At 57.5% G+C, this 25358-nt stretch overlaps 1 protein-coding gene across 2 annotated transcripts in view; it reads left to right on the top strand.

The window, feature by feature from the left end:
* The first annotated feature begins 43 nt into the window (after nt 1-43).
* Nucleotides 44-25358, top strand: part of GTF2IRD1 (GTF2I repeat domain containing 1) — a 115367-nt gene continuing 90052 nt past the window's right edge. For both annotated transcript variants that reach the window (XM_053893994.1, XM_053893993.1), the window contains exon 1: nt 44-162. The gene's annotated coding sequence lies outside the window, so the exon portion shown is untranslated. The remainder of the gene's footprint in view (nt 163-25358) is intronic.

Below are 25358 nucleotides of genomic sequence, written 5' to 3'. Positions count from 1 at the left end.
CGCCCCCCGCCCCCCCGCCGCGCCGCGCCGCGCCGCGCCTCCCTCCGCCGCGCCTTCCCCCATTCTCCCGGATTAATTAAGGAGGCAGCGGCAGGAGGCTGAGTCCTGGCCGCGGGCCGGGGCCGGGGCGCCGCTGGCAGGAGCGCTTGGGGATCCTCCAAGGTAGGAGAAACTTTTGCGGGGGGCGGGCGCCGAGGCCCTTCTCCCCTTCTCCTCCCACCCCCGTGGCCCCCGCCCCTCCCCCTCAAGGTGTTCCAGAATCTGGGTCCGGCTTTCGGGTGCCTTGGGAGGCACGTGACTGGGATTATAATTCGGGCCGGGGGGGGGGGGGGGTTGGTGGCGGCGGGGAGGGCCGGCCGCCCTCACCTGCCGGGAGGGGGGTGGGAGCCGGGAACTGTCACCCCCCCGGTCCTTCCGGAGGTGGGGGGCGTCCCGGGCGGGCGGCGGGCGCCCGCAGGCTGCTGCAGTTGGCGAATGAGGTCAGTCGTGCTGCCCGCGGCGGCGGGCGCCAGTGTGGGAGCAGAGGGGGCTGGGAAGGCCGCCGGTCCCCGCCCCCCCCCGCCCCCCACCTCTGCCTTCCTCGGGCTGGGCCATCTCCCGGCCGGTGCCCCCCACTCGCAAGCTGAGTCCGACACAGCGAGGACTGCCCCGCACAGTGGTTCCTGTTGGGGTACCCCGGGGAGGGGGCTGGCCTGAGTGGCGGCAGCTGAACCTGTGGAGGAGGGCGGGGAAGAGTCTCAGAGGATGGCGGTGGGGGCCACAAAGCATTCAGAGGAGCAAGTTGGGGGTGCCCCGCATGTAGGTGGTCTCTGAGTTCCCGCACACGGGCAGGGAGGCCTGTGGAGCGTCACGGGGTGCTTGATGCCCACCCCCCCCCCCCCCCCATCCTGAGTCCTTCGAAATGATGGGCTCGGTGCCTCTCCTGGGCTCCGGCCCCGGCGTGTGGCCAGGGACAGGGATGATGTCCTGGCCTGGGCCCAGGGCAGAGGGGGATGTTGCAGCTGAGAGTTCTGCCCTCCTGGACATCTGGCCATGTGACCTAACCTCCGTGGACCAGACCTGGGTGGGGGGAGACCCCTGTGTCCCCCATCACCGCGGAAGTGAGGGAAGAACTCCGCACGCAGGGGTCTCCTTGCCAGGCAAGTGGGGGCAGCGCTGTCCTTGGATGGAGTGGGGTCCTGGTGGTGGGGGGCGTGGGACTGCCCTGGGGCTAGCAGCTGGGTGAGGGGCAGGCGTGGACCGAGGAGTGGGCGCTGGCAGGGGCCTTCCCTTGCTGCTCACAGTGGAAGGAAGAGGCGGCCAGGAGCTGCTCTGACCTCCTCTGGTGGCCTCCGGGCTGGGACTGCTTGCTCCTCGGCACTGCCCGGGTCCTCAGGGCTTGGGAGGTGCCTTCCAAGCAGCCATTTATTTCAGCAGTGTCATTCCCAAAGGGAAAGGGCACTGGCATTGATTATTTATTCGGAGCAGGAGGCAGCAGTGGCTGGGAGGCTGGTGGCTGCTGGTGGGGTGGTCTTGAGCGCAGGGGTGGCCAAGATGGGTGGTCAGGTGCCCATCCCAAGCCACCCATTGCGGGAGCCCAGGAGGGTTTGAGGTAGATTCTGACCTCTTCCGAACAGGGACGCTGGACCAAGGGACAGACTTGGCTCCAAGGTGACGGGATGTCAGAACCCCCCACCTGCTTTTGGGATTTGAGAGGCTTAAGACCACACCCCATTCTGCAGCCCGCTAGGAGAGTGACCTAGAAAGTTGAGGCTGTGACTCAGAGGGTCCCAGAGGACCCCAGCAGAGGAAACAAGCAAAGGTTGGAACTCTGCTGGTACATTTAAAATGTGGGAGGGGCACCTGGGTGGCTCAGTCCATTCAGCGTCAGACTCTTGATTTTGGCTCAGGGCATGATCTCATGGTTCGTGAGTTCGAGCCCCACATGGGGCTCTGAGCTGACAGCACGGAGCTTGCTTGGGATTCTCTCTCTGTCCCTCTCTCTCTTCCCTTCCCCTGCAAATGCACTTTCTCACTCTCAAAATAAATAAAGTTTAAAAACAAAATAAATAAAATGTGGGAGACCTGGGGCCGAGGGTGGCAACCCTGGGTCTTAACGACAGCGTTGTCGGGACACGTTTAACCTACTTAAGAGGACTGTTCACCAGGTGCTAGAGGAAGGGTCGTTTATGTGCAGTGTGCTCATCACAAATACTTTTTATCTGTTCTTGGAAGGCAGTCTCTCCCAGAGCCAGGCTCGCCTTCCGGCACAGTGGCGGTTGTTAGTGTTCGATGCTTGGAGATAGTCGGAAAGGCAGACATAATGATGGGGGTCTCGGAGGCAGATGTTCTCACAGCCTGTCCCCAGCAGCCAGCGCCTGCACAGTCTGGCAGCAGTCGGGGATGGTCAGAAACCCCAGGTGAGGATCTCAGGGTGACGCCATGGGGCGTTCGTCTCCTAAAAATGTGACCTTGGAGCCACAGACCGCATCGCCTGGTCCATCCCTGTTCTGGGTTCCGTCACTCATCCGTTCATCCACTGCCACCTCAACCGGTTCATTGAGTCCCTCAGTTTTCCTGAATGCCCTTTGCATGAGCTGTTCATCTTCCCTGGAAGGTTCTTCGCATCCTTCCTCTGAGAGGGTGGGAGACTTCCTTTGGTGGCCCTGCCTAGAGTCGGGGATACGGGTGGTAGGATTTGCCTGTTTCCTCTCCGTGAAGACTACACTGACGGTCCTCGGGCTGGAATCCCAGGGCTGGCCTCGGTGCTACCTCTGTGTCCCCCGTGGCGTCCTGTCCTTCCTCTGTCCCAACGTTGATCTCAGAGGCTCCACATCTGTCTCTCCAGGTGCCCTAAGGGCAGGGCAGGGACCGGGGCTTGCTTTTGATTCCCTGGTGCCCAGGGCTGGCACCCAAATACTTGTTGAATGGCTGCTTGAGGGAATGAATGGATGAAGTCTGGCTTCAGAGCCTTGGCCCATATTGCTAAGCCTGTTATCCCTGAATCCCTACCTGTGGGGAGGATCCCCCACCATGGTGAGACTCCTGAATATCCTCTGTCCTGCTTCTTAGACCTCTGGTTCTTGGCTGTCTGTGGGCGACTCTTCAGTGCCTCACAGCCAGGTTCCCTGGGACAAGCGGGAATGTGTGCCCAGCTCCAGGGGCCTGCGGAGGCCTCAAGGGGCACCCGGGAACGTGACTTTCAGGGTGAATTCACAAACACCGGGGAGCAGAGCAGGACTCGGGGCCGGGGGCTCGGAACCTTCCGGGAGGCTGTGGGGCCCGGGAGACGTGGACCCTTAGGGCAGCCGCAAGGGAATTCCCAGCAGGAATTAATTCATAAGCAGAGGTGGAGCATTGGAAGGATTGTTTTATGTGGGAGAACTGGAGAAGAAATGGAATTGGTTAGAAGCAGCAATGAGATGTGTGCCCCCTCCCCCCCCCCTCCCGCCTTCGGTGGCAGGGAGACAGTGCAGACATGTGTGTAGATGTTGGGGTGTCCAGGCGGGGCCCAAGGGGAGCCAGCTCCCCCACTTGGTTCCTAGGCCCCTCATTTGCAGGCGTGTCTGGCTGGGGCCCTGGGACCCTCGTGCTCTCTGGGGTAGCTACTCTGTCATTTCAGACTCAGTGCTGTGGGTTGTGGCTGATGACCGTAAGGGACTCAGAGCCCCGGGGGATGGGGGGTTGGCGCAAGGGGCTGAGCCCTTGTTCGCTTTGTGGGGACTTAAATTTGCTGAATGGGCTGGGTGGGGGCTGTACTTTGTCCCCACCCGGGCTGGGGATGGCTGGTCGGTGTGTCTCAGGCAGAGCCCTTGTTCCCGACACTCTTCCTCTTGGTCCGGAGCTGGGCCTGGCCAACCCAGAGCTATTTGTGTGCCCACCTGTCTCCCTCCTTCAGGACCACCTGCTTCTGGTTGCCAGATCTGGCTAATAAAAATAGGGATGCCCAGTTAAATTTGGATTTCGGATAAGCCACAGATAATGCGGGATTGAGGATGTAACTTTGTTCAGCTGGAGCTGAGCCGGGGGTCTCGTATTTTATCTGGCAACCTTGCAGCTGTGACCTCTGGGCAGGGGGACTGTCGGGGACTGGGGAGAGAGGCTCAGGGAGTGGTTGAGGCCTGGAGTTGGGGTCAGGGCTCAACCCAAAGCTCCAGGCGATGGGCTGGGGGAGTTTAAATCAGGCAGCGCTGACTCCTGTTACCTCGGTCCGGCTTTCTCTAGTCTGTGGTCCCAGGGTCCGGATCTCCTGTTAAGCTTGGGTGGTGTGGGGGGCTCTGGGAAGCCCTGATTTTCGGAGACTTCTGTGCCACTGTGGTTGGGAGGCGGGGGGGGGGGGGTGGGTAGAGGGGAAGGGAAGCTGCTGGGGACACTGTATCGGACACCCAAGTTAGGATTTGCCATCAAGGTTTACAGAGCGAGGCCTGAGCGCTGGGAGGCCGTTTCTCTGATGGTTCCCCCCACTTCAAGACTTAGAGATCCTGCCTCAGGGGCCCCTGGTAAGGGAGCATCTTTGCCGGGTTGGGTCACAGGCGGTGAGGGGCAGTCCCTTGAGGGATGCCCCCGTGGCTATAGCCAAGAAATAAGAGGCAGGGTCCTGTGTACCATGTCCCTTGCCCCCAAGTCTGGGTTGTTTGCTCATATGTAGCATGGCGATGATACGCCCTCTCCTGCCTGAGCCTCAGATACTGTGGATGGATGGGGGGAGCCTCCAGAGCGTGGATATGTGGGTCACCCCAGTGCAGGCCTGGAGTAGAGACCATGTGGGAAACCAGAGGTGAGTGGTCCTGGCCCGAGGGCCTTGGGTGTTGGGTAGCCTGCAGGTGCACAGCAAGTCTGTATAGTTGGGGATGGGGGGCTGAGCCCGTAGCTGGAGGAGGCCCTCAGGCTGCTTCTGTCCTGGAGGCTTGGACGGGGCCAGGCCTGTTTGCTGATCGGGGGCGGGGGCGGGGGGGTCTCAAGGTGTATTTTCTGACTTCTGGCAGAACCACCATATAGGGGAGTCTATATCTGTCCATCTGTCTATCTGTCACTCCACCAGGCAGTGAGAAACTTGCAGATGCCCCAGGTCTGCAGATTCTCAGGTCCTGGCATCCAGCCCCAGGCCCGCACGTAGGAAAGCCTCACTGCATGGGTGGGTGTGTATTTTGGTGAAGGATGAGGGAATCCCCCGAAATGCTCAAGTCTTAAGTGTGCTTTCTAAGGGGTTTGACCACTGTGTGTACAATGTGCTGCTTCATGCAGCCCGGCCTCTGCAAAGGCATGGAACGTTCCACCACCCCTTAAAGTTTCCTCAAGCTCATTTGCAGCCAGCCCCTTACCTTCCCCCAGCTCCTGGCAACCACTGTGTTTTCTTTTTTCGTTTTCTTCTTTCTTTCTTTCTTTCTTTCTTTCTTTCTTTCTTTCTTTCTTTCTTTCTTTCTTTCTTTCTTTTCTCTTTCTCTTTCTCTCTCTCTCTCTCTCTCTCTCTCTCTCTCTCTTTCTCTTTCTCTCTTTCTTTCTACCACTGTGTGTTTTCTGTCTCTGTAGTTTTGCATTTTCCAGAACGGCACATAAATGCAGTCACACAGTATGCAGCCTGAGTCTGGCTTCTTAGACCCAGGCGTATTGGAATCTGCTTCCTTTTGGTTGCTGAGGGCCATGCCACGGTATGGATGTGCCACATGGCCCCACCCACCCTGTGCTGGTGGCAGTCCAGCACTCGGGGTTTGCAGAGCCCTGCTCGGGACCACCCAGAGAAGAAGAGGGGTGCCTGTGCTCGTTTTCACAGGGGCACTGCCTGCACCCCCATCCCCACCCCCATTGAGAGCCGGTCCTGAGCCAAGTAAGGTGCACACCTCTGTCCGCAGAGCCTAGAATTTCATCCTCCGTTTCTGGTGACTCACACAGCCAGCGAGCCCCCGATGAAATTACACCCTCCTGTGGCTGCCCTCTGCTGTGCAGGTGGGCTCCTGGGACAGTGATGCTCCCGGGGCTGGGACAGCTGGGGGGCGGGTGAGAGCCTGGAGGGCGGGGGGCTTTGTGCGCCCTGTGGTGTCTCACCCATCTCCGTGTGCCCTGCTCCCCCGGAGTCTGGGGGTCCCTGGCAGTGCCTCCCAGGTCTCCACTCCTGCAGCTTTGGAGCCTGGGGTTGAACTTCTGTGTTTTCCTGAAACAAGGCCAGGGCTTGTCCTCCGCAGGGGGCGGGGGGTGCGGGGAGAGGAGGGTAGGGCAGGACATTGCTGCCAGGAATAGGCTGGCGTTGCAGTCAGGAGCATGATTTAGGGTCCCTTGGGGGGGGGCTGTGTGACCTCAGGCAAGTGACTTTTCATCTCTGTGCTTCGGATTGGTCGTCTGTAAATGGGAGGGCCAGTGAGGGACTTAGCTGCGGTTACACCAGCCGGGGGGCCTCCGCAGAGCCCTAGAGGGCATGGGAGCCGCTGGTAGTGGGGAGGAGGTGGGGATGTGCAGGCCTCTGGTTCCCTGGCCCCTTTTGAGCCAGAGTAGGGCCACTTGTATCCACGGTACCTGTTGGGGTATTCTAAATAAAATCGTCTGCCAGAAGTTGGCCCTTCGTGGACAGCGGCTGTTCTGAACGTTCGTGCGGGCAGTCCTGAGGTTTCGATTGGTCACGGAAGCTTCTGGTCAGGCTGATTCCCGCTCTGCCTGCCCGCTGCGTGTGCTTTGGAACACTGCACAGTCGCTGGGCCTCAGTTTGCCCGTCTGAGAAAGGAGGCGGCAGTACCTGGGCGGGTTGTGGGTGGGCGTCGGGAACTGTGGTGTCTGAGTGCAGGGGGCCCAATGGGAGCTTTGCCGGCCTCCCGGGGTGTGCGGGCTCCTGAGGAAAGGGAGCTCCTTGGGGGCTGACACGGCTTGCCTGGGTGCCTCAAGAGATTTGAGGGGTTTTAACTTTGTTTTTTTGTAAACAAGTCGTTTGCTTTTCCTGATGAGCCCAGCTGCCCCCGGCCCCCCCCCCCTCCTCCCTCCTCCCTCCCCCCTCCTCCTCCCCCGGCCCATTCGCAAAGCCTGCACCCCTCAGTCCGACCCTGGAGCTGTACCTGGTGGGAAGTCAGGAAGGACTGTGCAGGCTAGGCCCATACAGAAGGGCCCTAGGGTGCTCCTGGGTGGCTCCCTGGAGCAGGCAGGACCCCTGCCTGCCCACCCACCCAGCTCCAAGGTGGTCCTGGCGGGCTCCAGGGGGGCCTTAGGACTGGGCCAGTCTGGTGTCTCTCTCATGTTTATCCAGGAGCTGGTTTTTCAGGTGTGCCGGCTTTCAGCCGAGAGGCCCAGGTTGGGAGAGGTAGGGCCTTTGGGAAGGGGGGTGGTTGCCCCTCTTCCCCGGGCTCACCCTGCCATCCAGCTGGGGGTGCAGCCCTCTGGGCGGGGAAGGCTACCACATCGTCCCTGTGGTCCTGTTCCATTGTCCAAGGGAGAGATGCTCTTCCTTGCCCCGGTCAGAGGCCGGTGCCCCTCCTTGGAGCTCCTTTACCTGCCACGGGGCTTCCCTACTTCCCAGCAGGGTGCCATGGAAACAGCAGGGCCTTTGAAGCCAGGCAGGCGTGGTGCAAGTCCCAGTTCTCACCACTGACCTGCTGTGTGGCGTCAGGCAAGTGCCTTTACCTCTCTGAGCCTCATCTGAACCGCTGAGGCTGCTTGTTCCTACACTGCAGTGTTCTTGGGAGGACAAGCGCGTTCGTTCGGGTGGGGACTGGGAGCCCCAGTCGTGCCCAGAGAGGAACCGGATGCCATCATTTCCTGCTTTGCTCTTACCGCCTCTGCTCATGGAGCATGGGGTGTGCCATGCCTCAGTTTCTGTTTCTGCAAGCTGGGAAAACCCCAAGGGTAGGGCTGGTTAGTCCCCTGGGGCTGGGGCTACCCAGGGGCAGTGGCCCTGTGGTTGGTTTGGGGAGAGCCGTCTTTTCCCAATGGGATATGCCTGAGGGCAGCCCGCAGGAGGTGACTTCTCACTGGCCCCTGGAGGATGGGTGGGGTGGAGACCCAGGAGTAGTCTGGGGTGGACATTTCGAGGAGGGGGGTGACAACCTAAGGGTCCAGAGACAGGAATGACGATGCATGTGGCCAAGTGAGCATTTTGCTGCAGAAGCGGCGAGGTGCTGGGTCCGGGCAAAGACCTTCATCTGATCGCCTCCCTCCCCGACTAGGCATGGCCAGGCCCCACCTGTTTCCGTGCCAGCACAGTGAGCTTCCCTCGGTTTCTAGAACATACCGTGCTTCTGTCTTGCTTCCCTGTGTGGTGTTGCTTCTCCGTGGAACGTATTTAATGCTCCCTGTCCGTTTCACTGGGCCGATTCTTACTTGCAGGGCTCAGCTTGGATGCCACGTGTCTCTGGAAGCCTTCCCTGTGCCCCCTTCCGAGCCTGCGTTAGGTGCCCCTCCTCTGTGTTCCGACAGCCCCTGAGGGTTCCAGCTGCCCTTGACCTGGCCTGTCACCTTCCGACGGGTCCAGGCCTTGGCGCCTCATCCCTCCACATCCCCGCCCCCGGCACCCTGCCTGGCCCAGAGCGAGTGTCCAGTGTAAACTTGTTAAGTGACTTAGAAGCAAGCGAGGTGTCGGGCCACTAGGGGTGGGGCCTTGGAAGGTCAAGGGCCTTCTCTGCCTTCGGATACTGATTCTCACCGGCTCACCCCCCCGTGCTTCCCGTTTCTGGCCTGGCTGTGACTCTCAGGGGCATCTGGAGGGGGGTGGTGGTGGGGCCCTGTGTCTCCCTGGGCCGGGTGTAGACTGGTTTGGGGGGGTTTCCCCTCTGTGAAGGGCAGCTGGTGTGTGTATGGAGAGAGCACAAGTGTGGCGCGTCAGAACAGTTAATCCCCTGGGCTATTTAGACACACACGCTTGTGCGTGTGTGCGCTCACACACGTATGTGTGGCATTCTGGGGGGCCGCCGGTGGGGACTGTGTTGGATGACTTGGCATTTAGCCGAATCCCGACCACCAGCCTGGCCCCAGGGCTGCTCAGGGTACAGAGCCCCTGTAGGCCCGGCAGGTGGCCACGGGGGGCGAGTCTGTCGGTTAGGAGTGCGTTTGACTCCAGGTAATAGAAAGACTGAACTTTAATGGCTTCGACAAGGGCTTTTATTCCTCCCGAGAAAAAAAGCCGTGGGTAGGTGGTCAGAGGCTGGGATGGGGGCTCAGTGATGCCTTCAGGGGCTCGGTTCTTTCCTCCTTAGCTTGTTAGATTAAGTTCTTTTAAAAATTACTTTCTTTAGGGGCGCCTGGGTGGCTCCGTCGGTTGGGCGCCCGACTTCGGCTCAGGTCATGATCTCACAGTTCGTGGGTTCGAGCCCCGCATCGGGCTCTGTGCTGACAGCTCAGGGCCTCGAGCCTGCTTCCGATTCTGTGTCTCCCTCTCTCTCTGCCCCTTCCTTGCTCACGCTCTGTCTCTCAAAAATAAAGAAACATTAAAAAAATATATTTTCTTTGAAGCATACGCTGAAGTATGATTTCATACATTCACAGAGCTGTGCGGTCAAATTTCTGAGCATTTCATCCCCTCAAAAAGAAATCCCAACCCGTTACATCGTCAGCCCTCTGCTCCCTCCGCCCCCCACCCCTGGCGACCACTGGTTCGCTTTCTGTCCCTGCATGTGCCTGTTCTGGACGTTTCATGTCAGTGGAACCCTATAACATGTGGCCTCTGTGTCTGGCTTCCTAAGCTCAGCATCGCGTTTCCGAGGTTTATCCAAGTTGGGGCAGGTGTCACAACCTGTCACTTTTAACGGCCAAATAATATTCCGCTGTGTGGACGGGCTGCCTTTTGCCTATCCATTCATCGGTTGATGGATGCTTGGGTCATTTCCACTTTTTGGCTGTTGTGAGCACTTGTGCACAGATTTTTGTGTGCAGTGTGCTGTCTGTTCTGTTGGCTAAACACCTGGGAATGGAATTGCTGGGTCATAGTGGCAGTTCTGTGTTTCGCATCCTGGGGAACTGCGTGACGGCTGCAACATCTTATGTTCCCACCGGCAATGTGTGAGGGTTCCAGTTTTTCCGCATCCTTGCCAACACTTGGTATCGTCTTTTTGATCATAGCCATCCTAGTGAGGGTGAAGGGCTATCTCATGTGAATTTTTTTTTCTAACGTTTTTGTTTATTGGGAAGGAGGGGCAGAGAGAGAAAGGGAGACAGAGGATCCGATGTGGCCTCCACGCTGACAGCCGCGAGCCCCTTGACCAACAAGATCGTGACCTGAGCCAGAGTCGGACGCTTAACTAACCGAGCTGTGATTTTGTGTGATTTTGATTTAGCTTGTTGGATTTTGTCTTCACGCTTATGCATCGTGGTCACAGAATGGCTGCATTCCCTCCAGTCCTCACACCCATGGTCCAGATGGAGACAAGGAGTTAGGGCAGAATGCTTCTACTCTCAAAGGTTTGCCTTCATACACGCTCTCCTCAGGAGCTTTAGTTTTGCACAGATGGGACTTTGGGCCTCTGATGCCCCCTTGCTGTAAGGGAACTGGGAAGAAAGAGGCATGCCGGTTGGGGAGGAAGGGGGTTGGGAATGCTTTGGGCAGGCTTTGCCCCTCGTGGCCCAGACTGGTGTGGACATCTTCATTTCTCCAGGAGCACGAATGGGGATGGGAGCCCCCCAGTAGGTAGGGTGGGGACTTTGATCATGGGTGCGTGGCTGTTCTACAGACCAGAGTAACCACTGCCCGTCTGGGGCCTTAGGGGACCCCACTTTGTCAGTCACCTGCCAGACTTTTGTGACTCTCTATCCAGAGACCTCCTTTCTACTCAACCGAGGAGGCCTGTAGCCCAGGGCTCACTAGGTCCTGACTCAGGTCCTGTGCCCCTCTGTGCCCTGCAACCCAGAACAAGCCAGGGGACGTCTTGCCTTTACAACTGGCTGGGGCTAGAGCTCAGACACATGTGGCTGGTGGGAGTATAAAGCCGCATGGCCATTTTTGGAAAACAGTTTGGCAGTTATTTATTTATCATTTTTATGACATATAATTGCATCATAAAATTCACCATTTCAAAGTATTCTACCCAGTGGTTTTTAGTATAGTCACAAGGTTGTGCAACTGTTACCACTATCTAATTCCAGAAGAATTTTTATCACCCCCCCAAAAGAAACCCCACATCTATTAGCAGTCTCTTCCCATTCCCCCCCACCCCCCACTCCCTGGCAACCACTAATGGTATCTCTGTGGATTTGGGGCATCTTTTTATACAGTTGAACACGGGCTTGCCGTATGACCTGGTAATCCTGTTCCTCAGTATTTGCCCAAGGGAAATGAAAACTTGGGTTTACATGAGAACCTGAAGAAGAGAAATATCTCAAGTGGCTGTATTCATAATTGCCCCACGCTGGAAACCATCTCGGTGTCCAACCGGTGCGTGGATAAGCAAACCCGGGTAGGTTCATACCGAGGAAGATTGGTCAGTGCTGAGAACGACCAAACTCTTGATCCGGACAGCAGGGGTGAATCGCAGAAGCGTCGGCCTGGGCGAAAGGTGGCAGACTCGGGAAGTCGTGTCCCGTGGCATTTCTGTGACAGGTTGGAAGAGGCGCGACTATAGGGACGGAGCAGATCCGGAGTTGCGTGGGGGCGGGTTGACTTGGGGTGCTGATAGGACTGCCCTGTGCCTTGATGGTGGTGGAGGAAACAGCAGTATGCATTTGTAAAAACTCCTAGCACAGTGCCCCGGAAAGCGTGACTTTCACCGTGTGTGTTACCCTTCAGTTTCCGGAACCCATCCTGAACCGGGGACTGGCCTTTCCGGATTAACCCCATGTAGGGTTAGCCATTCCATTTGTTTTAGTTGGTGGCAGGCCTCCTTATGCATGTAACCGTTGAGTTTGAGTCTTTCAGGATGACTCATGTGACTTATGCCTAGGGCTGGGGCCGAGGGCTGCCCTGGCACCCCCTCCTGTCACCTTCCTCGGGCACCCCCTTCTGCCTCTGCTGTTCCTGACCTTCCTGGATGGGGTATGCCGTGTGCTTTTGGTCCATGAACAGTTAGAGCTGGAAGGGACGTCAGAATATGTTGACCTCCTTTCCTTTTCAGATGGGGAAACTGAGGCCAGGGCTGGGAAGGCACTTGGCTGATTCCAGAGTGGTAAGACTCAAGATCCCAGACCTCATCTCGAGACTCTTGGGCCAGGGCTCCTTGCAACCCCCCCCCCCCCCCCCGCAGGTGCCCCAGAGCCTCCCTTGTCTGGCTGGTCTGGTGAAACGGCGGGAGGTTTTGGAGCAGACCCAGGTGGAAGGCGAGGCGGGGGGTGGGGGTGGGGGGGTGTCAGTGTAAGGAAGTGGGAGTGGTCAGGGCCTCTAAGACACCCTAAACGAGGAGAGAAGAGGGTCCACGACGGCACAGGGTGGCTGCACCTTGTGCTCGCAGGCTGGAGGTGCGACGTGGTCGATTGTGGTAAAGCATGGGAGTGGCTGGTGGCCCCTGGGGAGAGGCACGAGAGCATGGCACTGGCTTCTGTCCTGGAAACCCATGACATCGGGTCACCCTGAAGCCCCATTATGTGTGCAGGTGAATCCCAGCAGGCGTGGTCTGCAGTGTGTGTGGGGCTGACAGCCTGGAAGCACCTCCTCAAGGAGAGACCCCAGGAGACCCTGACCGGGAGCCGGTGGGATATCTTGGGTGGCGACCCTCTTCGGGCAGACGGGTGGACCCAGTCTCAGTGATGCAGGCCCTGGGTTTATCCTGGCGTTGATGTGGAGCCACTGGCATGGGGGCCGTGTCCACCCTGGAGGCTTGGGAGGTCTGCAGTCCCCTGGGTGGGTATGGGCGGGGAGGGCAGGCACCGGGCTGGAGCTGGCTCACGTCCAGGTTCCTGCCACCCTCCTCAGGGAGCCAGTTCAGAGCTGTGTCAGCCTCCCGAGGAGCGTTCTCAGGCTACAGGCCTTGGAAGGCCAGCGGGTGCCCTGGACGCGGGTATGAGGATGCCAGGAGTAAGGCCAGGGAGCCCCCCTCCCCTCCGACTTGCATCCCTGCGGGGACACGGCTTTGGAAGTGGAGTGACTTTCTCATCCCAGGCTTCAGAAGGGGTTCCTTCTGGGCCAGGAAGCCAGTGACTCCTTGCTCCCGTTTTTTTTTTGGGGGGGGGGGGGCTCTGTGTCTGCTGCTGTGGATGGGTGGTGGGGGCCAGGGGCAGACCAGGCAACCCCGAGTCTGAGGTCTGTGTGGGGGGCAGGTGGTCCCTGGCATTTTGCTGTGCTGTCTCTACCCCCACCATCCCAGAAGGCCTGTGATCTTGGCAGCATGGGACCCTTTCGTGGGCCCTCTGCCCTGTTTTTGGCTCCAAAAATGATGTCTCCATACCTCGAGGTCCCTTCTGGTTTTCAGGAGCCACACTGCCTCCAGGAAGCCTTCCTTGGGCCTCACCGTGACCCCAGACAGGAAGCCTGGCCCCTGTCCTGAAGCCTCTCACCCTCTGGGGGAAGCAAAGAAGGAGAGCCCTTCTGCAAATATCTGTGCGCCAGTCGCTGGGCAGTGAGCGTGCCGGGAGCTGCTTGGGGGACACTGTCAGGGACTGGGTGCCTGTTTGCTCCTTCTAGTAGACTTTGCTTTGAAGCTGGCCCCTGACTCTTTTGGCTGTGTGACCTTGGGCAAGTTACTCAGCCTTTCTGAGCATCCAGGTCTGCATCTGTCCAACAGGAGGGATACCATTGTGCTCTAGGGTTGCTGCAGGACATTAAAAGGATACGAACAGCACAGCACTGGGCAGTCATGTGGCTGCCGATGGTAATGATGGCCGTAATGTGACATGGGGTTTAGCTAGGCCCAAGGCCAAGGTAGGGTTTGGGTAGAAAGACTCTGTTGGGTCTTGCTTTCACCTCCCACCACTGCTCTGTGAGGGAGGAAGAGGCGGGGTGCTGTGGATGTGTGTCTTTATTGGAGGCAGAGACTGAGGCCCAGAGAGGGGAAGCAAGTTGGCCAGCATCACCCAGCCGCTGGGTTGGCAGAGCCTTGTCTAGACCCAGATCTCACGAGGACGGGCCCTGTGCACGCTCCCGAGACTCGGGCTCTGTCACCGGTCGTTGGGCCCTTAGGGAGGGGATGCTGTGGGCCTGGGCTGGGCTCCTCCAGGTTCTCCCGTCCCCGGGGCTGGGAGAGGAGGGCAGGCAGGCAGGGGTCACTCTGTGGAGCCACACTACCTGGCCAGAGCTTCGGGTGGGCCTGGGTTGTCCCTGGTGGATGGAGGTGGCCAGGCACTCCTCGCCCAAGTGAGGGAGCGGTGAGCAGGGCTGCAGTGAATGTTTTCACATGAGATGTGTGAGCTTTGCAGGAACAGAGCACGGATGTGCCCATGGAGTCCTGGCTCCCCCACGGTTCTTGTGTAATCATAGGAAGGTCACCTACACGTTGTGCATCCGTTGTCCAGCGTGGGATGGATGATGGTCCCTGTCCCGTCCTGCCTCTCTCCTGGGGCGCTGGGGGATCACACGTGATGCAGTGTGAAAGCTGTAACGGGGTGGGGGGCTTTGCTGCACCTGCGTGTTTGTGCCTGTGACCCTCCAGCCACAAAATAAAGTGTGTCATCCCCCGGGGGCCAGGTCATTAAGTAGGATGCCCCCAGGACAGACTGTGTGGGCCCGAGTAGGAGGAATGACTGGGGCAGGGTGCCGTCGCATTAGCTGTGACGTCATGCGCAGACAGCAAGCAGGCCTGGAGAGGCGGCAGGTGTAATCTGACGGATACCTGATGAACGGACATCCGAACCTCCTCTTTTGTGTGTGGTCACCATTTATAACTTTCCGCTTCCGTTTCCCCACCTGGGCGCTCCAGGCACAGGCACCGGGCCTGATTTACCCCCCGTTCCGGGTCTGGGGTGTATAGGTGCAGTGGGATTACCCTGCGCTGGGTTTGTGCCCCACGCATCCAGCAGATGGGTGTGACGCCCACAGGGGTGCGTGGGCCCAGGGCTGGGACGGGGGAGCCCCTGGAATGGGGGGTGCAGGAGGAAAGGGTCCTGCAGGAAGTGGCGTTGGGATATAAAAGGGCGGGCACAAGAGGTGCGGGGTTGGGGGCAGGGTGGCCGTGATCACTGCCCTGGTGTGGATCGGGGCAGGTGTGGAGGCCACACTCCAGGCGAGGGGGCGTGGTGGTCTTTCCGCGTGGGGCGGAGGGCGAGAAGGTCCTCGGGGAACTTTGCGCCTGAGTTCCCAATTTCCATAGGAGCAGTTAAGGCCCCCTTTGGGGTGGTGTCTGGAGTTAGAAGGCAGGTCTCCCCATCCCCAGCCTGCAGCTGGGCGTGGCCTTACCTGGGACCTCCCCCACAGCGGACCGGGTCACGTGGTATAGCGGGGAGGGGGGTGGGGAGCTGGCGGCTCAGGAGGGCTGGCTGGGGTGGGAGCCCGTGAGCCAGAGCCCCGGCGTTAGATCACCCACCGTGATTAGCTTTTTTCCGCCCAGCCTTTTCCCGACAAGAAAGGGCCTGATGCGCCTCATCCATGTTGCTCATGCTTCTGAGAAGGCCTGTTTACGTCTGGCAAGGGGGCTCTCGGGAGACATGATCGCCCCAGGGGCTGGCACCGCCGCGGCGCTGGCTTCTTCCCACCGTCTCCTGACACCCGGCCTTGACGCGCTGCAGATGCTTAAGAACCCACACACGCGTACGCCCCCGGCCCGCATGCGCTGACCTGCCGGGGTCACCCAGAACCAGGGGACAGGGTGCCGGGGTCCCCTGACGGCCGGCCGAGCGCCCCCTCCTGGAGGCGGGAACAGAAGCGACAGTGTGCTGCCTGTCTGGAATCGTGCAAGAGCTAACCCAGAGTTGATGGGACGCAGTGATGTCAGCATCGGTGCTCCCGTGTCTTTAATGGGCGCCTGTGATCTCCGGCCCTGTGCCACTCACTCGTCTCACGTCAGCTGCGCCCTCCTCAAAATGCTGAGAGCAGCAGAATCGGTGGCTCGGGTTTACTCACGAGGAAACTGAGGCCTGGCGTCCGCCTCCATGGACATCACAGGCCGGTGGGAGCTGGGTGGGGAACTCAAGCCCTGCTTGGGTTGAACCTGCCCGCTCCCCGCCGTTTCTCCCCGCTCCTGGCGCGCCGAGGGGTCAGCCTGGTGCCGACAGGGCAGCCAGGGTCCCGTGTGGGGAGGCTGGAAGGCAAGGATGGTCCAGTTTGGCTAAGCTTCATGTTGTGGTTCCCCCTCTGGATTGTCCACCAAGCAAGTATGCGTGGTTCTGGGGCACAGCCACGAACAAAACAAAATTCCTGCCCCGGCGTGCACACCTCCCTGGGCCGGCTTGTGGTTCCCCTCCCCGGTCCTGCACACAGCGCCCCAACCAATGGAACGTAGCAGCCACGGGGCAGGGGCCCTTCATCTTCCTAGACCAACAGAGGGCCGGGGAGGAGAGGCTCCTGCCTGGCTCAGGTGCTGAGATCCATCTGGAAGGACCTGGGAGTGTGTCCATCCAACCCCCTTGTTCCGGTTTTCCCATCCTAGACCACGAAGCCCTTTGTAGTCCTCTACACCCACTCCCCTGCCCACCCCAGGGTGCCATCCCAGCCCTTGTGCTCCTGTAGGTCCCTCGATAGGCCTCCGGACCTGTAACTTCCCACCCTCCTCCCTCCTCTGATTCTTCGACTCTCCCTCGTCCTCAGTTTTCCTCTGACTTCTCCCACCATGTTGGCCCCCGGGGCCTTTGCTGCTCCTGAATCTCTCAGATCTTGCCCCGTTAGCCTAGAGCCCCCCACCTAGCCCCCAGCCCCTGATTGGTTACAGGTGGCCCTCCTGACTGGAGGTTCCGCCTCTTGGTCCCCCCCGCCGTTTTGTTCCTCGCTGAGCTGAGGGCACCATCATCCTCTCCATCATCAGAATCAGAAACCCGGGCATCACTCCCAGTGCCGCCTCCTCGGATTCCCCCGTCCACACTGTCACAGATCTCCACCCTTTCCTTGGTCCCAGCCACCCTGTCCTCCATCCTGCTGCTACCCTCGACCTCAGGCCTGGCCGTCTCTGGCTTGGACCATTGCAGAAGCTTGGTAACTGCTGGCTTCCCGGCTCTGGATCCGTATCTGCCAAATACTGCCAGGCTCCCCGCATCTAACCACATCTTGCCCCTGCTCCAAACTCTTCAGTGGTTCCTGGCCTCTGAATGATGACCTTGCAGGGTCCTTGACCCAGTCCCCATGGCTGAGCCTGGCTCTTCGCCCACTGCTTCCTGCCCTGACCTGGATGATCCAGCCAGGCAGAGCCGGCCCCTCCCCACCCGCCACCCTGCTCCGGCCCAACCGAGACACGAGACACGTGGGCGGCCGGGCTGGTGGTTGGGTTTCCCAGACAGCCAGTGATTTGGCACTCCTTCAAACGGGTCTTGCCATATTTGCTCGGCATTTGTTTCCAGGGAGGTGGGTGGGGTGGGGGGCAGGATGGTCACCCCCCTGCAGATGAGCACTGCTTGGCACGGTTCCCCTGGCTCTGTCCCTGCTCTGCAAGCTCTCGCTGCCCCGTGGCCTGCCATTCCACTCATGTCACCTCTTCCAGGGAGCCCCCCCGCCGACTTCCCCACCCACTAGGCCATGCTACTTACATGTCACCTATTTTTACCTTTTTTTGTTTGTCTGTTTTAGTGTTTGCTTATTTTTGAGAGAGAGAGAGACAGGCCATGAGTGGGGAAGGGGCAGGAGAGAGAGACAGAGAGAGAGAGAGAGAGAGAAGGGAGACACAGAATCCGAAGCAGGCTCCAGGCTCTGAGCTGTCAGCACAGACCCTGACTTGGGGCTCGAACTTTAGAACGGCGAGATAATGACCTCAGCCAAAGTTGGACGCTTACCCGACGAGACACCCAGGCGCCCCACTTCTATTTATCTTTAACTGAAGTATAACTTACAGTAAAAATGCGTAAATCTTCAGCATCTAGCATGATGGGTTTTTACCTGTGTATACACCTAGGTAACCACCACTCAAATCAAAATGTATCACTGTGTTTTATTTTTCATTTTTTTAAATGTTTGATTTTAAACGTTTATTTTGAGAGAGAGAGAGAGAGAGCCTACGAGTAGGGGAGGGGCAGAGAGAGAGGGAGAGAGAGCGCACAGAGCCCGACTTGGGGCTCAAACCCACAAACTGCAAGATCATGACCTGAGCCGAAATCAAGAGCCAGACGCTTAACAGACCACCCAGGCGCCCCTGTATCACCATGTTTTAACCTTTTTTTTTTTTTTTTTCCTTAATAGCCCATTTTATTGTCTGTGTCCTATCTACCCCCAGCCTGGGACGCTCCCACGGGCAGGAGCACCTGCTGTGTGGGTCCCATGCCGTGCAGAATGAAATGCGTTGGTGATGTGCACGGTGGCCACATCCCACCGGTGTGACCATGACTGGGGGATGTGGCATGGGCTGGGGCTGGGGGTATTGGTGTGTTTTGAGCCTGGCCAGGGGCTCCCCTGCAAGGTCAGATGCCCCATCCTCTGGTGGGAGAGGGGCTGGACCCCTTCCCGGCCAAGGGCCTCTGCAGGGAGCAGGGGCCCTGCCCGGAGAGGCCCCTGGGGGCTGGCAGCCTGGAGATTAGTCTCCAAGGCCACGACGCCAGTTGCCATAGGCACGCAGGCCCGAGTCAGGATTGCCATTTCTCATCCTAGTCACGCAGGCGGCGGCTGCCCCTGCCCGCCCGCCAGGAGCCGGGAGCCAGGCTTTAAATAACGGGGCGGAAACCTGATCCCGGAGCGTCTGCCTACCAGAGCCCAGGCTCCCCTCCTGGCGAGGCAGGCGCGGGGCGACCCGGCCACCCTGTACCTCCAACAGCACCCTCCCTTCTGCGGGGCGGCAGAGAAAGGACAAAACCTGAGTTTGAGGGTTTTCTTCGTGGTCATAGTGCCCGGTACACAGGCATGGCCCTGACCTGGTCCTGGGGAGCCCCGGCATAAAGCCGTACCTTCTGGAACCCTTGGGCTCAGAGGAGACGGGCTTCCCAGGGCCAGGCCACAGACCTGCCCCTTCCCCTAGCTCCTCCTCGGCAGAGAAGGCAGGAGGCCTCCCTCGATTTCCAGGAAAGCAGCCCAAGGCCTCTGCTTCCCTGCGGCTGCCCTTTGCCCGTGGCCTGGGCCTGCTTTCCTGTCCTGGGGGCGGGGCGGCTGGAAGGAGGAAGGTTTCTGTTCTTTCTTTCCAAATCGCACCATGACAGCTCCTCCGCTCAGATACCATACAAAAAAAAAAAAAAAAACAACGTAGAGGGAAGGTAAGTCACTTATGGATCCAGCCCAGCGAGGCGGACAGTCTGCTTCATCCCTGGCTTTTCCATGTGCGCCCGGGGCCGGTCATCCGTCCAGTGCTGGCTCCAGGCCCCACGGGGCACTGGGGATTGTCTGCTGTTTCCCTTACGTGTGTGTGTGCTGTGTGTATTTCCGGCTGTGTGGCATGCTTTGGCGAAACGCCTTTGCACATCAATCTTTGCGTTCCGGGTAATTTCCTCGGGGTAGATTGATAGACATGAAATCGGCTGGTCACAGGGTGGGGCCTCGGTGCAACAGCCTCTTGAGGTCTGTCAAGACCGCCTTCCTGTTGTCCGCTGCCTCCCTGGGGATTCCAGTTCCCCACGTCGCTTTAAGACTTGGTGTTGAGAAGAAAAGCTATTTGTTGTAAGTCAACAGCTCGATAAGTTTTTAGAAACCAGTTTACCCAGGTAACAGCCCAGATCAAGAACAGAACATTCCCAGCTCCCAGAAGCCTTCCATGCCTCCTTCCAGCCACCCTCTTCCACCCCCCCCCCCCCCCCCCCAAAATGACCACCATCCTGACTTCTAACGCAGGAGTTCGGACGTAAATGGACCCCTATGGTGTGACCTTCCACTCCTGGGTGCTTTCGTCGTATTTGAGAGACTCGGCCCGTGGTGCTGCGCCTACTTGTGGTTTGTTGATACGCCTGATGCCTTTTTCAACAGAGCAGGCCCCCGGGAGAACGCACTGGAATCAAGCACATGCGGGCACTGCCCTACAACCGGGATGCCTACCGTCGGAATTGTTGCCCATTTTCAAAGAAATCAAGTTGGTTTCCCTGAAGCACCTGCACCAGTGAATAGGAAAGAATTTGCAACTGGCACAGAGCAGTTAGGCGCACGGGAGAGCACGGTGGCATCATGTCCCAAACGTGCACTGGGTGTGCAGAGATCTGGGGTGCGGACTGTCCCCTCTGGGTTTCCCCGGATGCACATGGAAGCAGTTGGGTGAGGGGCCCCCACCCAGCTCTGCACGCTCTGACATCGTATACTTAGAAGCGCTAAGAGCTGCTTTTCCAAAGTGGTTGAGACTTGCTCTTGCTGTCCTGGTTCCATATTGCCTCACTTCCTACCTACCCAAAGCTACCGTGAGCTGTCCTTGACCTCTGCCTGCGAGACCCCTCCCCCTCCCCCTCCCCCTCCCCCAGGTGACTTGTGGAAGTCTCTAGACTCTCTTTAAAAGGTCTTTTTTTTTTTTCTTTTTTAAGTTTGCTTATTTATTTTTGAGAGTGAGTGAGCCGGGGAGGAGTACCGGAAGAGGGGGAGAGAAAATCCCAAGCAGGCTGTGTGCTCTCTGCACAGAGGCAGACACAGGGCTCGAACTCATGAGCTGGGAGATCATGACCGGAGCCAGAATCCTGTCGGAAGCTTGACCGGAAGCTTGACCGGCTGAGCCACCCAGGCTCCCCACTCGTTAAAAGGTCTTGGTCAACAGCCGGCGTCCGCTTGCAGACTTCCAGGGATGGGGAACCCAATGCCTACGTGGTGTCCTGTTCTTCCACCCAGGGACGGCCCTCCTGGTTGGGAAGTGTTTCCTTGGGTCAAACCAAAGCCCGTATCCCTGTGACTTCTGCTATGATGTCAGCAAGCCTGGGGCTGGTGTGGGACTTCAGAGCCAGTGACGGACTCGAGGCCCGGGGAGACCATGCGCATCCCCAGACCTGCTGTCGTGGGTGTTGCCCGGTTACGCTCAGTAAATGGCTGTTGTGGTTATTTAATTGGGGTAAAACACCCATCACGTAAAATTGACTGTCACAACTATCTTTAGGTGTTCAGTGCAGTAGAGTTAGGTACAATGACATTACTGTGCAACCGTCTCTGGAACTTTCTCATCTTCCCACCCTGAAACTCTGTCCCCAGTAGACACTAACTACCCCTCCGCCTCCCCCCAAGCCCCTGGCACCCACTGATCTGCTTCCTGTCTCTGAATATGACTGCTCTGGGTCCCTCATACAAGTGAAATCATACAGCATCTGCCTTTTTGTGCCCAGCTTCTTTTATTCAGCATGGTGTCCTTAAGGGTCATTGTGTTGTGGCATATTGCAGTTTCCTTCCTTTTTAGAATTGTTATGTATTATTTGAAAAAAAAAAATTTAATGTTTATTGTTGAGAGATAGAGACATAGCACAAGCAGGGGAGGGTTAGAGAGAGAGACACACACACAGAATCTGAAGCAGGCTCCGGTCTCTGAGCTGTCATCACAGAGTCCGATGTGGGGCTCGAACCCATGAACCATGAGGTCATGACCTGAGCCGAAGAGTCAGACGCTCAACTGACTGAGCCACTCAGGCACCCCAGAATTTCCTTCCTTTTTATGCTGAATAACATCCTGTTGTGTGTATAGACCACATTTTCTTTATCCATTCATCCACTGGTGAACACTCGGGTTGCTCCCGCCTTCTGGCTACTATAAATTCTGCTGCTGTGAACACGGGTGTATAAATATCCCTTTGAGACTGTGTATGCTTACCGACATTACTCTAATGTAAGATCTCCACCTTGGAGTGGATCTGATAAGTCACCTCCTCTAGTCCTTACCCAGTGCTTGAGTCCATTCTCCAGCATCCGGCCGAGACTTCTTCCGCCCTGGGACGCACACCAGGGATGGGACAGAGTCCTACTTCCTTGTATCACCTCTGACTGTCCGAGGGCCAGGAGGGGCCTTCATGAATGGGATCACGGCAGAGGCAAGGACAGGCCGCATCCTCTCTGTCTCCAGATGCCCCTGCTAGAAGGAAGCAGGTGGAGAGGCTGTAGCAGGCAGAACTTCTCTAGTTGATGCTTGGACAGAGTCCGCAAGGACAAGGACTGAGGGATGGTGACATTTACCAGGAGAATCGTAGAGACTCAGGTCTCTTTTCTTTTTTATTAAAAAATTGTTTTAAATGTTTATTTTTGAGAGAGAGAGACAGAGTGTGAGCAGGGGAGGGACAGAGAGAGAGGAGGACACAGAATCCGAAGCAGGCTCTGGGCTTCGAGGTGTCAGCACAGACCCCGACACAGGGCTTGAACTGATCAACCGTGAGATCATGACCTGAGCCAAAGTCGGATACTTAACCAACTGAGCCACCCAGGCGCCCCAAGACGCAGGTCTCTTAAGAATAGAGTCTATTCCAACTAATATTTCTTAGCTCCCCCTCCACCTGCCCCCCCAACAGTGCAGTGAGATAGGTCTGACTTGCCCCATTTTGCAGATGAGGAAAGCAAAGTTCAGGGAGATGAATAACTTGCTCATTAGACTAGCCCTGGGGAAGGCAGGTCTTTCTTCGAATGGTGCCCAACACTGGGGCTTTTAAAAGTTTATTGGATCAATTTACTTTCACTTATTTACATCCTACCTTATTTCAGAAGCGACTTAAAAGACTCCCACGGAAACATAAACTGTAGTCAGATGGGATTAAAAGGGCAGTAAAGTAAGAGTTATGGCTTACAACGGAGCCGGAAGTGAATATAATTTGAAAACGCATACCGTGGAATCGGTTTCCGTTAGGAATGTGCTCAGTTAGAAGTAACCTGATAAACGGATTGGAGAAGGGAGGGGCTTGTTTTCTCCTGTAACGAGAACGTCTGGAGGTGGGCGGCCCATCCTGGGCTCAGGGACGTCAAAGGAACCAGCACTCCGTCTTCTGGCTCTATGCTAAGCAGTGACTTCGGTCACTTTGGCCTAAAGGGGCAGCTGGCACCTGTTCCACGGGCAGGGGAGAAGAGGGTCACATGGGGGTCCTGCTACAGACCCTTAGATTCTTGCTCTGGGTACCAAACAGGACACATGCTGTCTACTCATCGACTGGAAAGGGCATCTCAGTCTGTTATCAAATAGACCAGGACACGAGAGCTAATGGGTGGCTTTATAACCAGTAGATGCTGACTCACTAGGATGCTTTGGTTTCAACCTTTTTTTTTTTTAAATTTTTTTTTTTCAATGTTTTTTATTTATTTTTGGGACAGAGAGAGACAGAGCATGAACGGGGGAGGGGCAGAGAGAGAGGGAGACACAGAATCGGAAACAGGCTCCAGGCTCCGGGCCATCAGCCCAGAGCCTGACGCGGGGCTCGAACTCACGGACCGCGAGATCGTGACCTGGCTGAAGTCGGACGCTTAACCGACTGCGCCACCCAGGCGCCCCTGGTTTCAACCTTTTAAAAAAAAAGTGCGACGTTCAGTGTGATAAGTTTTTACCTGTGTATACGCATGTATATCCAGCCACAAGGGAAAGATACCTCGTTAAAGGTGGCTTCAGTGGGGCACTTGGCTGGCTCGTCGATGGAGTGTGCAACTCCTCCTCTTGGGTTTGGGGGTTCGAGCCCCATGTTGGGTGTAGAGATTGCTTAAAAAATAAAATCTTTTTAAAAAAAATGTTTATTTTTGAGAGAGAGCAGGGGAGGGGCAGAGAGAGAGGGGGACAGAGGATCCAAAGCAGGCTCTGTGCTGACAGCAGAGAGCCTAGTGCGGGGCTCGAACTCACGAACCTTGAGATGACCTGAGCCAAAGTTAGATGCTTAACCCACTGAGCCACCCAGTTGCCTCCCAAAATAAAATCTTAAAAAAAAAAAAAAAAAAAAAAAAAAAAAAAAGGTGACTTAAGGAACGTGGACATTTACTACCTAACCCGAAGCCCAGAGGTTGGTAGATTCTGAGTCATGACAGGTCAGTCACATTGTTTCACGGGTCTGTGCTGCTGTCCGCATGATGGCTTCGCCTCCTGGGCCAGCTCCTCTCCTGGTCCCCACATGCTGTCGTGGCTGGGGGTGTCACACGCAGAAGGAGGACATTTCTGGCTTCAGTCGTGCCCTGAGAGCAAGGAGAACTTCCCTAGAAGCCCCTCGAGTCTCAGTGGCCAGGATTGGGTTGCATGCTTCTCTTTAAACTGGTCCCAGGTAAGGGATTGATCTAAGCGCTCCAGAATCCCCATGATTCGCTGCCCCAAACACCTGCCTTTAGATGCCAGGACACAACGAGGGCTCTGTTCGCAGGGAGAAGGGGTCAGGGCTGGGGTTGGGACTCGGTGTCTGGACCGAGTCTGGACTGCCTTGCAGTGCACCGCGGCTGATGTAAGACCCCTTCCCGCTGCCCCGCCTGGATCCTTCCTAGGCAGGTAGAAGTGGAAGTCAGGGCTTTGACCTGTTTTATTCTCTGCCAGCTGCTGTGATGGTGGACAGTGGGCAGGGGCAGGAATTCAGGGCCCCGGGCAATTCTGTCCCCACTGGGGAGCCCCTGTGATAAGAAATGAAGTGGGGGGGGGCAGGCTGCTGGGGAGGAGGGATGCCCCTACCCCTCACCCCCCCCCCGGAGGAGAATCTCCTTTTTGTTTGTTCTCTCAAGCTTCTTTTTCAAGAAACACAAGCATATGGTGGCGGATGGTGTGGGGGCCGTGTTTGGGTGGTATCTGCTCTTGACTTTGCCTTTTGCGTGGCTGAGTGCGTTTTTTTCCCACCTGCTCTTGAGGCCAGCTGGTTCCTAGGGCACTGAGACTTGACTCAGAGGCATTCTCCCGGCATCCAGAGAAATCCAGCCCTGTCCCGTGGTGGTTCTGGAGTTTCTAGTGAGGAAAGGATTGCAGAACTTTCCGGCAAGTCCGGGCCTGAGCTTTGTAGGTCTGGGCTGAGGAGTGTGGGTGTGTGTGGGGGGGAGGGGTCGTGTGTGAAGGTGTGGACTAGGACTCATAGGTGGGGAGTGAGGGGTGAGGATGCCCTGGATTTGTTTCCCAAGGTTGCCGTAACAAATTGCCGTCGACGTGGTGCCCTAAAACAACCAGAACTGTTCTCTCCCACTTCCGGAGGCCAGAACCCAAATCAGTACCACTGGGTCAAAATCAAGGTGTCGGCAGAGCTGTGCTCCCTCCAGAGGCTGTATGCCTGGCCTCCTCCAACGTCCGCCGGCTGCTGGCATCTGTGGCCCGTGGCCGCGTCACTCACTCCCCGAAGCCACCATCATCAGATTCTGTCTGCTCCGCTTCTCATGGCCTTCTCGTCCCTGCGTGTCAGCTCTCCCGTCTCCTTACGAGGATACATGCGATGGCGTTTAGGGCCCACCTAGATAATCCAGGATAATCTCCCCATCTCACGGTCATTAATTTAATTGCATCTGCAAAAGTGATTTCTCCATATAAGGTGACATTTACAGGCTGCAGGGATTAGGGCATGAGTGTCTTCTGGGAGCCCCTTTTGGGCCTGCTGTGAGTCTCTAAGGGCAAATT

Source organism: Panthera pardus, unplaced genomic scaffold (genome assembly GCF_024362965.1).
Source record: "Panthera pardus isolate Hobbes unplaced genomic scaffold, ASM2436296v1 HiC_scaffold_4, whole genome shotgun sequence".
NCBI lineage: Eukaryota > Metazoa > Chordata > Mammalia > Carnivora > Felidae > Panthera > Panthera pardus.
This window is presented reverse-complemented; position numbering and strand designations above follow the sequence as displayed.